Below are 13,267 nucleotides of genomic sequence, written 5' to 3'. Positions count from 1 at the left end.
TAGGAAATTTTATATGCCGGTCCTTCAATGAAAGCTAAAATCTTGTTGGGTCACTTTCATGAAGAAAATGATATTTGCATTTAGAGAGGTCTCTAACACCTTCTGAGACCATTATTGTAATCAACTTTTAAGTGTTGAAGGATTAAAATAACCCCAAAGCTTTTAATAAAAGAAATTTAACTAAAATATCCCCAATACCCTATTCTTAAAAAAGTATAGGTCGGTGAAGGAAACCCCTTCACCCATCTTCTTCCTTCGCCCCACTAGAAACTAATCACCCACCAATCACCGACCGATCACCAGAAACCACCCACTAAAAGAAAAAGACAAAAATCAATGCATGTGTTTGGATTTTCTAGGGTTTCAGATAGGTTTTTTTGAAACCGGCTATTGATTTTAGGCCTTCAGGGGGTTGTCTCACTCTCTCTCTGCTCTCTCTCTCTCTCTCTCTCTCTCTCTCTCTCTCTCTCTCTCTCTCTCTCTCTCTCCTCTCCCTTCTTTGTGGGTAAGAAGCCGCTTTACCATTTCAGCCCTTTCACCTCTTTGGACCCCACCTTGGAAGTAGATTCTCAATGGAGGTGAAGAGCAACCCCAACCATTGTCGCCGATCGACACTTCCAACTCTATCAATCTTCTTCAAAATTTTGATCGCAAAATAAAAATAGTTGAAAGCCATCTATCATGGCCTTCACCCCCAGAAGCCATGGCCATTTTCCACATTCTCACAAATCTGCAGCTAAAAGGAAGTTTTGATTCCCTTCCAATTACTCAGCTTGGATTGGACTCTATCAACAATACTCTTCAAGAACTCCACTCAAACTCAACTACCTCCATGTGTGCAAGACTTCAAGAATGACTCAAACTCAACTAGTTAAGAGACTCCAACAGATCATATCTTATCCACAAGTTCTATCAATCTTCTTCAAAATTATGATTGCAAAATAAAAATAGTTGAAAGCCATCTATCATGGGCTTCACCCCCAAAAGCCATGGCCATTTTCCATATTTTTCTCACAAATTTGCAGCTAAAAGGAAGTTTTGATTCCCTTTGAACTGCTCAGCGTGGATTGGACTCTATCAACAATACTCTTCAAGAACTCCATTCAAACTCAACTACCTCCATGTGTGCAAGACTTCAAGAATTAGACTCAAACTCAACTACTTAAGAGACTCCAACAGATCATATCTTATCCACAAGTGAAGCAAACTTAGAGTTGCACTTAGACACACAAGAGACATAGTTCATACCAAATACAAATATATGTAATTCAAACTCTAGATTAGAGTCCAAGATTAATGTTGAGTAGGACTCTTGTAACTTTGTCATTTGTACTATAGTCAATCTTAAGGAAGCCAATCACACTCCCATGAACATAGGTTGTAGAGATCAACCAAACCATGTAAAACTAAGTCTCTCTCTCCATCACCCAAAATTGTGTCTCTCTCTAACCCTAATTCATTGCATCTAACAAAATTGAGTCAAGCTTGAAGGGTGTTTTTGCTCTTAAAGCTTTTCAACATATGTCTTGATGTAAAGAACCATTGAACAACTTTAATCACTTCATGAGTGTCACATCCCACCCAACCGGATCCAATCATTCCCTAATACCAGTGGGGGTGATACACTACAGGATCAAGGTTCAATGACAAATCCATACAAACATATGATATAGCATAATCTAAGGACAAGAATAAATCAAATTTAAATATTAATCTGAAATATTAAAGTTTACAATCATCCATGTCTAAAGTTTGGATGATAGTGCAAGTTTAACCTAAAGCTATACACCAATGTCCATCAAAGTCTTCAATGCCAAGAACTCACTAAAAACCCTTGTAGTTCACTTTCAAATAAACTGTAATGTGAATCTATCCTTGAAGACCTTACAAGAAGATGAGTTTGTAGACCCAACCTTAGCAACAATCCTAGAAAATATAGAAAGAAATTTGAAACCCAAACAATAAGCTCAGAGAAGAAGACTCAAAGAGTCAAAGGTACATATAGGTTTCTCTGGATCTTGGTAGGAGTGTTTTTCATCCTTTGTTTTCTCTTAGATTCGAATTTTGAATTTTGAATCCTGCGTAATTGAATTCGTGAAGGAATGAAATTTGAAAAATTAAAACATGGTTGGTTCGTCTAGACCGACTGCATGGGTTCCGTTCGAACCTAGGGACTGGTCGGTTAACTGACTCAAGTGACATAAAAGCACAATGAAGAATCAAGGGTCACGATTTTTTTACGCTTATCGGACTGCGGAAAGGCACCCACCATGTTTTAATTTTTCAAATAAAAAAAAAAAAAAGAAAAAAAAAAGAAAAGGTAAGCAAATCTATAAAAGCAAAGCTATAAAAGCAAAGTACTGGAAACTGAAAAATCAAAACGAGTGAGAAAATAGCAGAAGAAACTCCCTCACAAGACTCAGCATCCCGAAACTCTTCTTCATGCGTGTTTTCTAACCTCAAACGATCTGGAACGCGTGGGGCAATAGGTTTCGTCGCCAAATCCCTGCTCATCCTCCTCCCCGACTATGAAAAGTTGGATTCCGAAAAGAAGTGTTTTAGTTTTCTCTACAGGCGGATAAGGGAACTTTTTTTAAGAGAGAACGGTTTTGGACTTGGAGAGAGTTCTATGGATGGCCAAAGAGCTGGTACAGGAACGTGTAAAATTGCCGGAAATTGTATTCTCACTCTGATTTTGTATCACACTAGGAATAAATTTTAGGGGTTTGTTCTGCTTCTATTTCTTCTTCTCTTTGTAAACCAATAACCCTAGGGAGAGCTAGCAGTTGATACAGATAGATTAGTGGGTGTTCAATAAAGATGGATGAGTACCAGAACATGGAGAGATTTGGAATGGTAAACGGTTTCGAAGATGGGCAATATATTGGTGGTGAGTTTGATGACAGGAAACGCAAAGAGAGGCGGCGACAGACCAAGGAAGACGTACTCTATGGTGTCTTTGCGGATAGCGATTCTGACGCTGAAGATGGTTCTTCGAGGAAGCGACGAAAGGATTTCTCCAGAAAACCTGATTTCACTAAGCCCGTGAGTTTTGTTTCCACTGGTGTTGTGATGCCTATTCAGGAGATTGATAAGAATGCCAAAGAAGAGAAGAATGAGGAAATAGAAATCGAGTTGGAGGCAGATAAGGAGGAAGGGACATCTGGATTGGGACTTGGAGCTAATAATGCTGGATCAGGATTGGGGTTTAACTCAAGTTCGAGGAAAAATGATAGTCGGGAAGAAAATGGTGATGGTGATGGTGGTGATGATGATGATTTTTTGCCCACTGCATTTGGGAGAAAGATCAAAGAGGGTGCGCAACAGCGGGAGCGAGAGAGAGTGAAGTCCAAAGTGGCTTCAAAATCCCAAGAAGAGAGGAAGGAACTACAGTTTGGTGGTGTAGGAGCGTTTGAGAAGCATACAAAGGGGATAGGGTTGAAATTGCTTGAGAAGATGGGATATAAAGGAGGAGGGCTGGGAAAAAACAAGCAAGGTATTGTCGCTCCTATCGAAGCCAAGTTGCGTCCTAAACTGATGGGTATGGGTTTTAATGATTACATAGAGACTAGTTTGCCGGTATTAGAAGAATCAGAGGAGAAGAAAGCTGTGACTGGAGTTGCTCGCCCTGTGAAAGAGAAGCTTTGGTCCAAGAAAAACCGAGGTAAGAAGAAGGAATACATTACTGCAGAAGAGCTGTTGGCAAGGAAGCAAGAGCAGGGTCTGGAGGTTGTTCAGAAGGTGCTTGATATGAGGGGACCACAAGTTCGGGTCTTAACAAATTTGGAGAACTTGAATGCTGAAAAAAAGGCTAGGGAAAATGATACTCCAATGCCTGAGCTTCAACATAATATCAAATTGATTGTAGATTTAGCTGAGCTTGATGTACAGAAACTGGATAGGGATTTGAGGAATGAGAGGGAGACTGCAGTGAGTTTGCAGGCAGAGAAGGAGAAGCTCCAGAAGGAGGCAACTCGGCAGAAGAAGCAATTGGATAATATGGAATACATTTCTGGTGTGTTGGTTCGGATAGGTGATGAGAATTCATCTGGGAGTTTGACATTGGATTCACTTGCAAGTGCATTCCGTGATTTACAGCGAAAATATACTGATGACTACAAACTCTGCAACTTGTCATCCATTGCCTGTTCATTTGCCTTGCCATTACTAATTAGGGTCTTTCAGGGATGGGATCCACTTCAAAATCCACTGCATGGGTTAGACGCGATATCCACATGGAAAGATCTGTTGCAAGGGGATGATCCCCTTGATTACTCAGATGCTGCATCTCCCTTTGTCCAATTGGTTATGGAGGTTGTCTTTCCTGCTGTGAGAATTTCTGGGACAAATACATGGAAAGCCAGAGATCCTGAGCCAATGCTGCGGTTTGTAGAATCATGGGAGAAGTTATTGCTTTATTCAGTTCTTCAGACAATTCTAGAGAATGTTGTTATGCCGAAACTATCGGAGGCTGTAGAATCATGGGATCCACGTTGGGAGACTGTGTCTATTCATGTCTGGGTGCATCCGTGGCTTCCTTTGTTGGGACATAAGTTGGAAAGTTTGTACCATACAATACGGTTCAAACTAGGAAATGTCCTTCATGCGTGGCACCCAAGTGATGTTTCTGCTTACGCAATGCTATCTCCTTGGATGACTGTATTTGATCCTGCCAGTTGGGAACAGCTGATAGTTCGCTATATAGTTCCAAAGTTGCTGAATATAATGCAGGAGTTCCAGGTGAACCCTGCAAATCAAAAGCTAGATCAGTTCTATTGGGTAACGTCTTGGTCATCTGCTATTCCAATTCATCACATGGTCTCAATGTTGGAAGTTGCTTTTTTCCCTAAGTGGCAACAGGTTCTGTATCAGTGGTTGTGCTCTAACCCTAATTTTGAAGAAGTCACGCAGTGGTATTTGGGCTGGAAAGGACTTCTTCCTGCGGAATTGCTGGCGAATGAGCGTATTCGATATCAGCTTAATGTTGGGCTTGAAATGATGAACCAGGCTGTAGAAGGTATGGAGGTGGTACAACCTGGAGCAAGAGAGAATGTTAGCTATCTTAGGGTCACAGAACAGAGACAGTTTGAGCAGAAGAAAGCAGCAGCAGCTTATGCTCAACAACAAGCTACAGTGTTAAGCTTGAAAGAAGTCATTGAGACTTACGCACAGCAGCATGAGTTACTATTTTGGCCTAAACCTGGTAGAATGCACAATGGTCTTCAGATCTATGGCTTTGGCAATGTAAGCATATATATGGACTCCTTAAACCAGAAAGTTTTTGCTCAAAGAGAGGATGAGTGGTCATTGGTGTCTTTAGAGCAGTTGCTTGATTTGCAACTAAGTGCTGGGCAGAAAAGGCGATGAGTATGTGTATCCTATGGACAATTCATTCATGAAAAAACAAGGTCTGTTCAGCCTTGAATTTTATTTATTTTTATTTTTTATAAAAGAATCAGTCTTCATCTATAATTAATTGCTTACCAACTCAACCACACACCCCAGAAATTTAGAGTTATATTCTATCATTCACATGTAAGACAAAGATCTTATCCGTCTTGCTGTGGTTTTTTTTATGATAGAGAAGATGATATTACATTATTAGAAAAGTCTACATATCTGCAGATCTGGATAATTCAAATGGAGCATAAACTACAAGAGTACAGGAATTAAACGACAGTAAATGCGTCTATGCTACATGTGTGAATAAAATTTCTTATTAATTTTCAATAAAAGAGCATCCCAGCACCCCAAGACTTCTGCTAATGCAGGGTCTGAGAGAGGGAAAACTTATGCAGCCTCACCCCATGCTTTGCAGGAGCAGCTGTTTCCAACTTCTCCCCATATTAATTGCGAAAGATCTTTTTTTATCAGTTTGGCAATCAGGCTGTGGACAAGTTGTAATAATTTTTGGACACTGGTACACAGTGTCACTGTTTTGTCAAGACTGGAAATTCTTGAATTTTGAAGAATCTTGAACTTCGTTATCAAAGTGCTGAGCAATTCAAGGCATTTGATGGCTAGCTAGCAGCTCAGGCAAAAAAATGTCTGCCTAGGCGCTGTAGTACTTATTAATGTATTATTGTCAGAGCTGTTCATCTGAATCTTGGATACCCAGAAAGACTTTCAAAGTCCTACTAATAAATTAATTTTTTCCTCTTGTTTCTTGATTTTGAGGTGGTGGTGGTGCTTGCTTCTGGCTCTGTATATATATATATATATATATATATATATATATATTATGTAGGCTACTAAGCAGGAAAAAAGAAAAAAGAGAAGAAGAAAATGTTGTTGCCTTTGCTAAACACTGCCAATACCTCAATTCTGATGCCATGCTGGGATAGTGGTTATGAGTTTTGTTAGGTTGGCACTTGGCAAATGGCATTAGAAGCCTCTAGCAAGCAGCTTGAAAACAGATCATGGAACATCTTGAACACTCTTGATTGGTAAAATTATCTGAACATTGAGCTTGCAAATCACAAGCATTTTATTTTATTTTGGGGTGTTGGATTTATTCTTGCGGGGGTGTCTGGGTTGTTATTGTCAGATCTTCAGGCTTCAACGAATCAATTGTTGCTGTTATTCTTTACATGTTACATTGTAGTCCGATTAATATATTGGTCACTATTTTCTATTGCAGATAACTCTGGTCACATAGGTCATAGGCTTCCTGATCATGACCATTAACATATACTTCATTGCAACCGGCTTGTTAGCTTACAACTTGTTACTGAGTAAACTACAATAAAAAGTAGTATGTAATATAGATTTCTAGAAAAAATAAGGATGAAGAGGAACCAGAGGGCAAGAAGGGAGTGGAGTTGGAGGGGGAGGAGGAGACAGACAGGAAGGTGGATGAGAAAGAAATAGGAAGAACTGAAGAAGAAAGAGATAAGAACAAGATGAGGAGCTGTATGCCAATGTTTCTGCTCTTAAATAATATTTCGTAGTCGGATATACTTCTTTTTTTTGTGTTTCTGTTAATTTGAAACTTCTGTACCTACAAATGATGTATGTGGAAGTGGAAAGAAGTATTTCTGCCGCTAAAAAAGCACAGAGAACACGTAAAGAATGCACATAACTGATTTAGTTCTTTGGCTTCCACGGAATGATAAAATGTCATACTACATATGTTTCCATTACTACAGGAGGGATTAGCCTTCACCTCGTACCTGTTCTCATCAAGGACAAGTGGACAACTTAACCAGAGGCATACAAGATGAGGTCCCATGATCATTGTTGATGATATTGTATTGATAGACGAGACAAAATTTAGGATTGATACCAAGTGGAACTATGGAAATCAACCTTGTAATCAGAAGGTCTAAAGATTAGTAAGACTAAAGCCGAAAATATGGTTTGTAAATTCAGCTACTCTTAGATGGAACATTAAGGGGTGAATATTTGTTAGAGGGAGACCCCATAAAGTTATCAGTATAGAGCTATTAGGGATCAAGAGGGTTACATAGAAGAAACCATTACCTAGAGGATTAAAATAGGGTGGATGAAGTGGAGATGTGCATCCGAGTTCTGTGTTGTCACCATATCCATATCAAAGCTTAAAGAGAAGTATTATTGCAATATCATTAGACTAGCTATGATGTATAGAAAGGAATGCTTTTCTGTGAAGAAATGTCGTAAAGTTAAACTTGGTGTCGCTGAGATGAGGATGTTGAGAATGATATGTAGGAAAACTAGAAGGATAAAGTAAGGAATGACCAATTTAGCTGGGTGGGAGTGGCTCTGATTCTTGACAAACTCAGTGAGAGTTGAGATGACGTGGCCATGTACTATGAGGCCTCTGGACAGTGCAGTTCAAAGGAGTGACTGCTTCATATTGTGTGAAGAGCCTGAGGCAGCCTTAAGGGGTAACCATAGGAGAAGTGATTATAAAAGAGATGCTTAACTGAGACCTGGTTCATAGCATCACTCTGAGTTCACTGGAAAATATATGTGTGGTCAACCCCATTTAGTTGGACATTAGCAAAATTTTGGGTAGTTAAGAAATAGTATGTGGCTAAAAAGGGTTGATGCCCCTAGAGTTTGTGTTGATGTTGTTAACCAGGCTTTTTTTTTTCTGGGGGATCCATGTAGCTGAGCCCGTTATGTTGGGATGAAGGTTCGAAAATTCCTCTCGATTTGCCATCTTGGTCTGGGTCAAGATTCTGAAATCTTGAGGTCTAGAAAAAGATCTTGTGTTGTATTTTTTTTTTGTGGGGGGGGGGGGGGGGGTTGGGTTTTGGGGAAGGGGTGTTTGGTTTTGGGTTGATATGCCGTGGGTCAAATTTGCATGGTTATTTTTGAAATTTCATTGTTCTAGTTCTAATAATTCACCAAAAAAAGAAGAAGTTCTAATAAACATATTTAAGCTTTCAGTATGTTTTTTTTTGGGGTTTGGGGAGGGGGGAGAAAAAAACACACAACAAATTAGTGATTTGAATTAACTCCCCTGGCTGGCAATGAGGGCCGAACCCTTAATTCGAACGTGTAGTATTTCATAAACTATACGTAATTTGAAACTCTGAATGATATGAAACATTATGGATTAGTAAATTAGGCATTAATTGAGAAGTAAAACATAAAATTAAAGACTTGGAAGTTCTCCTTGATCAATTTGGGGCTTAGGAAGAAACAGGCTTCTTTCCTTTAGTGGGCCAATAAGAGCTATAGATAATCTGATATGTATCTCAAATTGTAAAATACCGCATCATCGAACTGCCCTTAAATGCTAGTAGCAGATTGGTAGAGGAAACTTTCGCTTCAAAGCATCAGTTTCTCCTTAAAATCATATTCGGTCATTCATGCTTTTTTTTTAGAAGCTTCCATTTTCTGACACCAAATGTTCCCCCAGCTCTGAGAAGCACTGGAAACCCCTTTCCTTTTTATGTAAACACAGGGACCTCCTGGCTGAAAGCTTGAGTGGGGCTCCCAGGAAGGATCCAAAAAGCCTCCATAGGTTGGTCGAACCCTAGTTAGGGGTATTTTGGGCATTTTATCCCTTCTTTTATTTCTGAATTTAACTTTAGTTGCCAGAATTTTAGGGACCAGTTTGAGCTAGAGTTGGTTTCGGTTTGACAGTTATAGTTAAGTTGAAGTTGTTTTTTGAAAGAGTCCTATTTAGTAGTTTAGATAAGATTCCTTTCCTTATGGATTAGGAGTTTTGGATTAGAGTCCAGTCCAACATGTAATGAGATCCTATCAGTAAGGATATCTCAGTTTGAGTTAGAGTCTCTTATTTTCAGGCTATAAATAGTCTCTTCATGTAATGTTATTTTCAAATTTGATGAATTAAAGAAATTGTTTGTTAATTGCTTGAGTGATAGGGTTCCTTTGAGGGGGGACCTTGTGGTTGTCTTTTTGAACGATCTTTAGTTCTTTTTCAGCATTCAAGCAGTCTACACTCAAATTCTGAAGATATCATCAAGTCCAGCAAGCTTTCTTCAATTTTCCAGCAAACCAAGTACATTACAACCCCTTTCCCACCAGTCCCAGACTCCCCCTCTGTCCACAGCCCTCCCCTACCCCTTTCCTTGTCCACGCAACCCTAGGACCCCTCACTACCGTAGCACCTCTGCCCCTTCCCCTCTGTTTCAGGCTTAGAAATCCTCCCCACCCATCACATACACCTTCTACCCCTTCCCCTTTAATTTCCTGCAACCCCAGCCCCTCCACCATTGTGACCCTCCCCCCTTTCTCCTCCTCCCCCGGTGTGCCCACATCCCACTCCTATTAGGAAACCCAAATTTCCAGCTCTATTTAAGCCCTTTCCCCCTCCATTAGGGTCACATAACCCTATAAGTCCCATCCCTACTGTTAGTTTCTCAAATCAGCCCTATTTTCTGGATTTTAAAAAATTCCTGCACTTCATCTTCTTCAAGTGAATCTGCAGAATTTTGAGAAATTACAAAACACCCTCACCTTAGCGCCAACCTCTCTGAAACAGTTTCTGAACTGCAGAATAGTGACGTCATTAGTTCTAAACTGCAGGACAGCAACCCATTCCCCAACCCTAGCCATAGCTGAATCAGTCCTAACCCTAAATTCTGAGTTTGAGTTAAAAATTCAAACAGGAGATTCAATCTTCAAAAGAGTTCAGATCTGAAACTCATTCTCAGCAGGCTTGAATTGCTTTAAAATCCCTGAAAAGCCCTCTATCGATTGCTGGAGTTTCGTGGGCAGCTACAAATCTAGGAAAATTACAGTTTTATCCTTAACCCTAGATCTATGGTTACATCACTTTTCTGTTAATCCCCTGCCCTTTCTAGCTCCAAATAATTGTATAATGTTCAGGTCATCTGACATTTTTACCTAACTCTATTAACAAATGCAAACATCTAACTAGCTCTTGTATAAAAAACTGCAATGGTTGCGGTGGAAAGTCTCTTGAAGTAATTGAGCAGGGCTAGAATAATTATCCTTTTCCATGGTCAATGTCGTAGAGCTGACTTTATGGCTGCTTCTTGAACCCATACGATGAGCACAGGAAATATTTTGGCTAGTAGCTGTCTTCTTGAATTGTGAATTGATACTTCAGGAAAAACATACAAGACTTGAACTGCAAGATTTCTGTTTTCCAACAAGCCCTTTTCCACTCTTCTTTGTTGGCTTTCTCTTTGTTCTTATTCTTCAGAGGCTCAACAGTCACATATAACCCGCTATGTTTCTTGTTAATTTAAATGGTCATAATTCTTAATATGTATTTACTTAATCCTTTTAGCTGTCCACACAAGACCTTCATCCTTATTTTGAAATAAGAATTTGCAGCAGGTTGAAAAGTTGCATCATACTGACTTGCAACAATTCCATTACAATCTAGCAATTTAACCTGCAGCCACAAATTTAAATGCAGTTGGGCTTAAGTATTCTTCTTTATCCTAGGATATTTTCTCCTAATCTATAATTATCTTGCCGTGGTTAATGCTGTTTGTGCTGCTTATCTGAAGCCTGGGAAGGGTTGTATAGCTTGGCAGCTAGCAGAAAGTCTCATTCATACCATTTGAATTGAATCTTGAAATTTGTTTTATTGAGTTTTACATGGAATGCCAGAGCTCAGGATTTGTTTTCCACTATGGTTGACCCATAACTGTAGTCTAGGTAACTAGTACGTTAGAACCTGTATCTCTGACAGGGCAATACTAAAACTTGGCATCCAAACCCATCTTATTATTTCCTTTCTTATAGGCAGTCACTTGGGTATGGTGATTTACGTTTTCTATTCTAGCCACTACAACCCCCCCCCCCTCTTCAATTTGCACATTCTTTTTTATTCTTTTATTTTTTAGATTAAGAAAATCCAACGTCTGGTAGTATGGGGGATGCATGTAGTTGTCCAAGAAGTGCATGAGGCCGGATGCAAATTAGGTCTACCCTTGTAATTTAAATTGGAAAAATGCTTAGTGGAATCATATTGAGTTTATTTCAATGAGAGTGGATAATGACTTTACTTTTGTGGGTCTAGATCTGCACTGAGATGTCAGTTCAACTCTTTTCATGTCATGAGGCTTATAGGCATATTTTAGGATTAAGAATTGCATCATACTCCGTGTACTCCTTAATAGTTGAATGCATGACTCAGTCCTTTTAATTCAGAATTGTTGTAACATTATTTTCCTTAAGCAAGTTCTCATTGAATTAAAGACAATGGTTGGGTTTTCGTTGCAGATAGTGAAGAAAGTCTATTAACTCACAAGTGCTAGCTTGTTATCTAGTTGATATTTTGGTCTTTATCATCTGTTATCTCATTCAGTATTGAGATGTTAAATGGAGATCTGGAAAATCATCTTGTAATCCAGTTGACAATTGTTCAAGCGGTACTCACAATATACACGTGCAGATTTCCATTGCTCCTTTTATTTTGTTGTTTTTATGCTCATGAAAATTATGCCTTGACATCAAAGAATATTTGAAACAGAACTGATGATCAAGGGTGGGAGGCTGCATCAGTGAGCCAATGAACTGCTTGAAGTGATTCTGTCCTTATGGTTACTTCTTGGCATCCCAAACATAATATCTCTTCTAGTCCTTTATATTATAAGATGCCTCTGATTTGTTCGTGTTGGCTTCCTGCAAGGCCATGATTCATCTTTGAAGACATCAATTCATGATTGCTAGGTATCCCCACCCGTCTTTGAGTTTTCATGCATCAAATGCTATCAGAAATGAAATAGTGGAGTCTTCTGGAGTCCAGAGATTGAAAGTAAGATAGAGGATGACAAGGCAGAACTTTGGCTTGAGGGAGAGCTTTAGGGACCCAGAGACAGAAGTATTATTGGTAGGTCCAGTAGGAGTTTTGACTCTCCATCATAAAATGTTTGGGTAATTTGAGGGTTAGGCACAGTCCTACTAAACATCCAAACTTTCTGGCTTGACCACAGAAAATACATGGCGAAGGCAAAAGGTGCATTCAGGATTAACAGTCATTGCAGTCATGTTTGCTGGGGTATTTGTTTTTCTTCAGGTATGTTGATACATCCGGCAGCTGATTGAATACTTGATTTTCTGGAAAAATAAAGAAGTCAGACACTTGTTGCCGTTAGATTAGGCAGGGATTATTAACGATCCAAACAATGGATCATTGTATAACCTCCCTAGAGAGGATAATGTAAGAATGCAATTGCCCTAGAGGATTTGAACAACAGAAACTGAGCAAACAATGATTCTATTGATCAGTTAGGCTTTATGATTCAATTTTGACATGCATGCTGAATGTGTTCATAATATTTGAATGTCCCTATGAGTAGGAAATACGTACTTTGCTTTAAAAATCCGATTTGGTGGAACTTCTGTCAATGATAATAACCAGAAACTCAGACCACCTATGTTGGATGTGCTACATAATCGTTCCCTTAGCTCATAATTACCTCAGTGGCCGTTGAAATGAACCTCAAGAATGTGGGTTCTTGGAGGAAATGGACACAGATGCACAATTGAACTGTTTAGAATTACAAATACGGGAACCGAAGTGCAGTATTCTGGGTTCTATTTTTCACTGTTTTAGTGTCAATAATTGCATGCTTATATTATTAATAAAGATCAACAATAGACATGAAATCCCCTAATTAAGGCCAAACCAAATCCGAAGAAATTCTTATTTCAGGCGGCACTTCCAACTTCTGGGCATCATGAAAGGGTTGGTTTTGTTACTTCTTTGATGGTCCTTCTCCATGTAGTAGCAGCAGCCAGAAATAGGGGAACCCAAAGAGAGTTCAGGAACTAAGTTTGCTTCTTCTGCTGAGAAGCTCAGAGAATAGAAGAAAATGAGAGGGCA

The 13,267-nt window shown here is 39.3% G+C and overlaps 1 pseudogene across 2 annotated transcripts; it reads left to right on the top strand.

Moving 5' to 3' along the window:
• The first annotated feature begins 2,383 nt into the window (after positions 1-2,383).
• LOC149024527 (septin and tuftelin-interacting protein 1 homolog 1 pseudogene) lies at positions 2,384-12,770 on the top strand (annotated as a pseudogene). Of its 2 annotated transcripts, XR_016171653.1 has the most exons (3): positions 2,384-5,408; positions 11,912-12,271; positions 12,375-12,769. The product of XR_016171653.1 is annotated as a septin and tuftelin-interacting protein 1 homolog 1 pseudogene, transcript variant X2 (transcript). The 2 variants fall into 2 exon arrangements; XR_016171652.1 differs by having other exon boundaries at positions 11,912-12,770.
• The last annotated feature ends 497 nt before the right edge of the window (positions 12,771-13,267 follow it).

Source organism: Hakea prostrata, chromosome 2 (genome assembly GCF_041222555.1).
Source record: "Hakea prostrata isolate BN-2017 chromosome 2, UWA_Hpros_2, whole genome shotgun sequence".
Taxonomy (NCBI): domain Eukaryota; kingdom Viridiplantae; phylum Streptophyta; class Magnoliopsida; order Proteales; family Proteaceae; genus Hakea; species Hakea prostrata.
The sequence above is the reverse complement of the archived record's forward strand: the minus strand, read 5'-3'. Positions and strand labels throughout refer to the sequence as shown.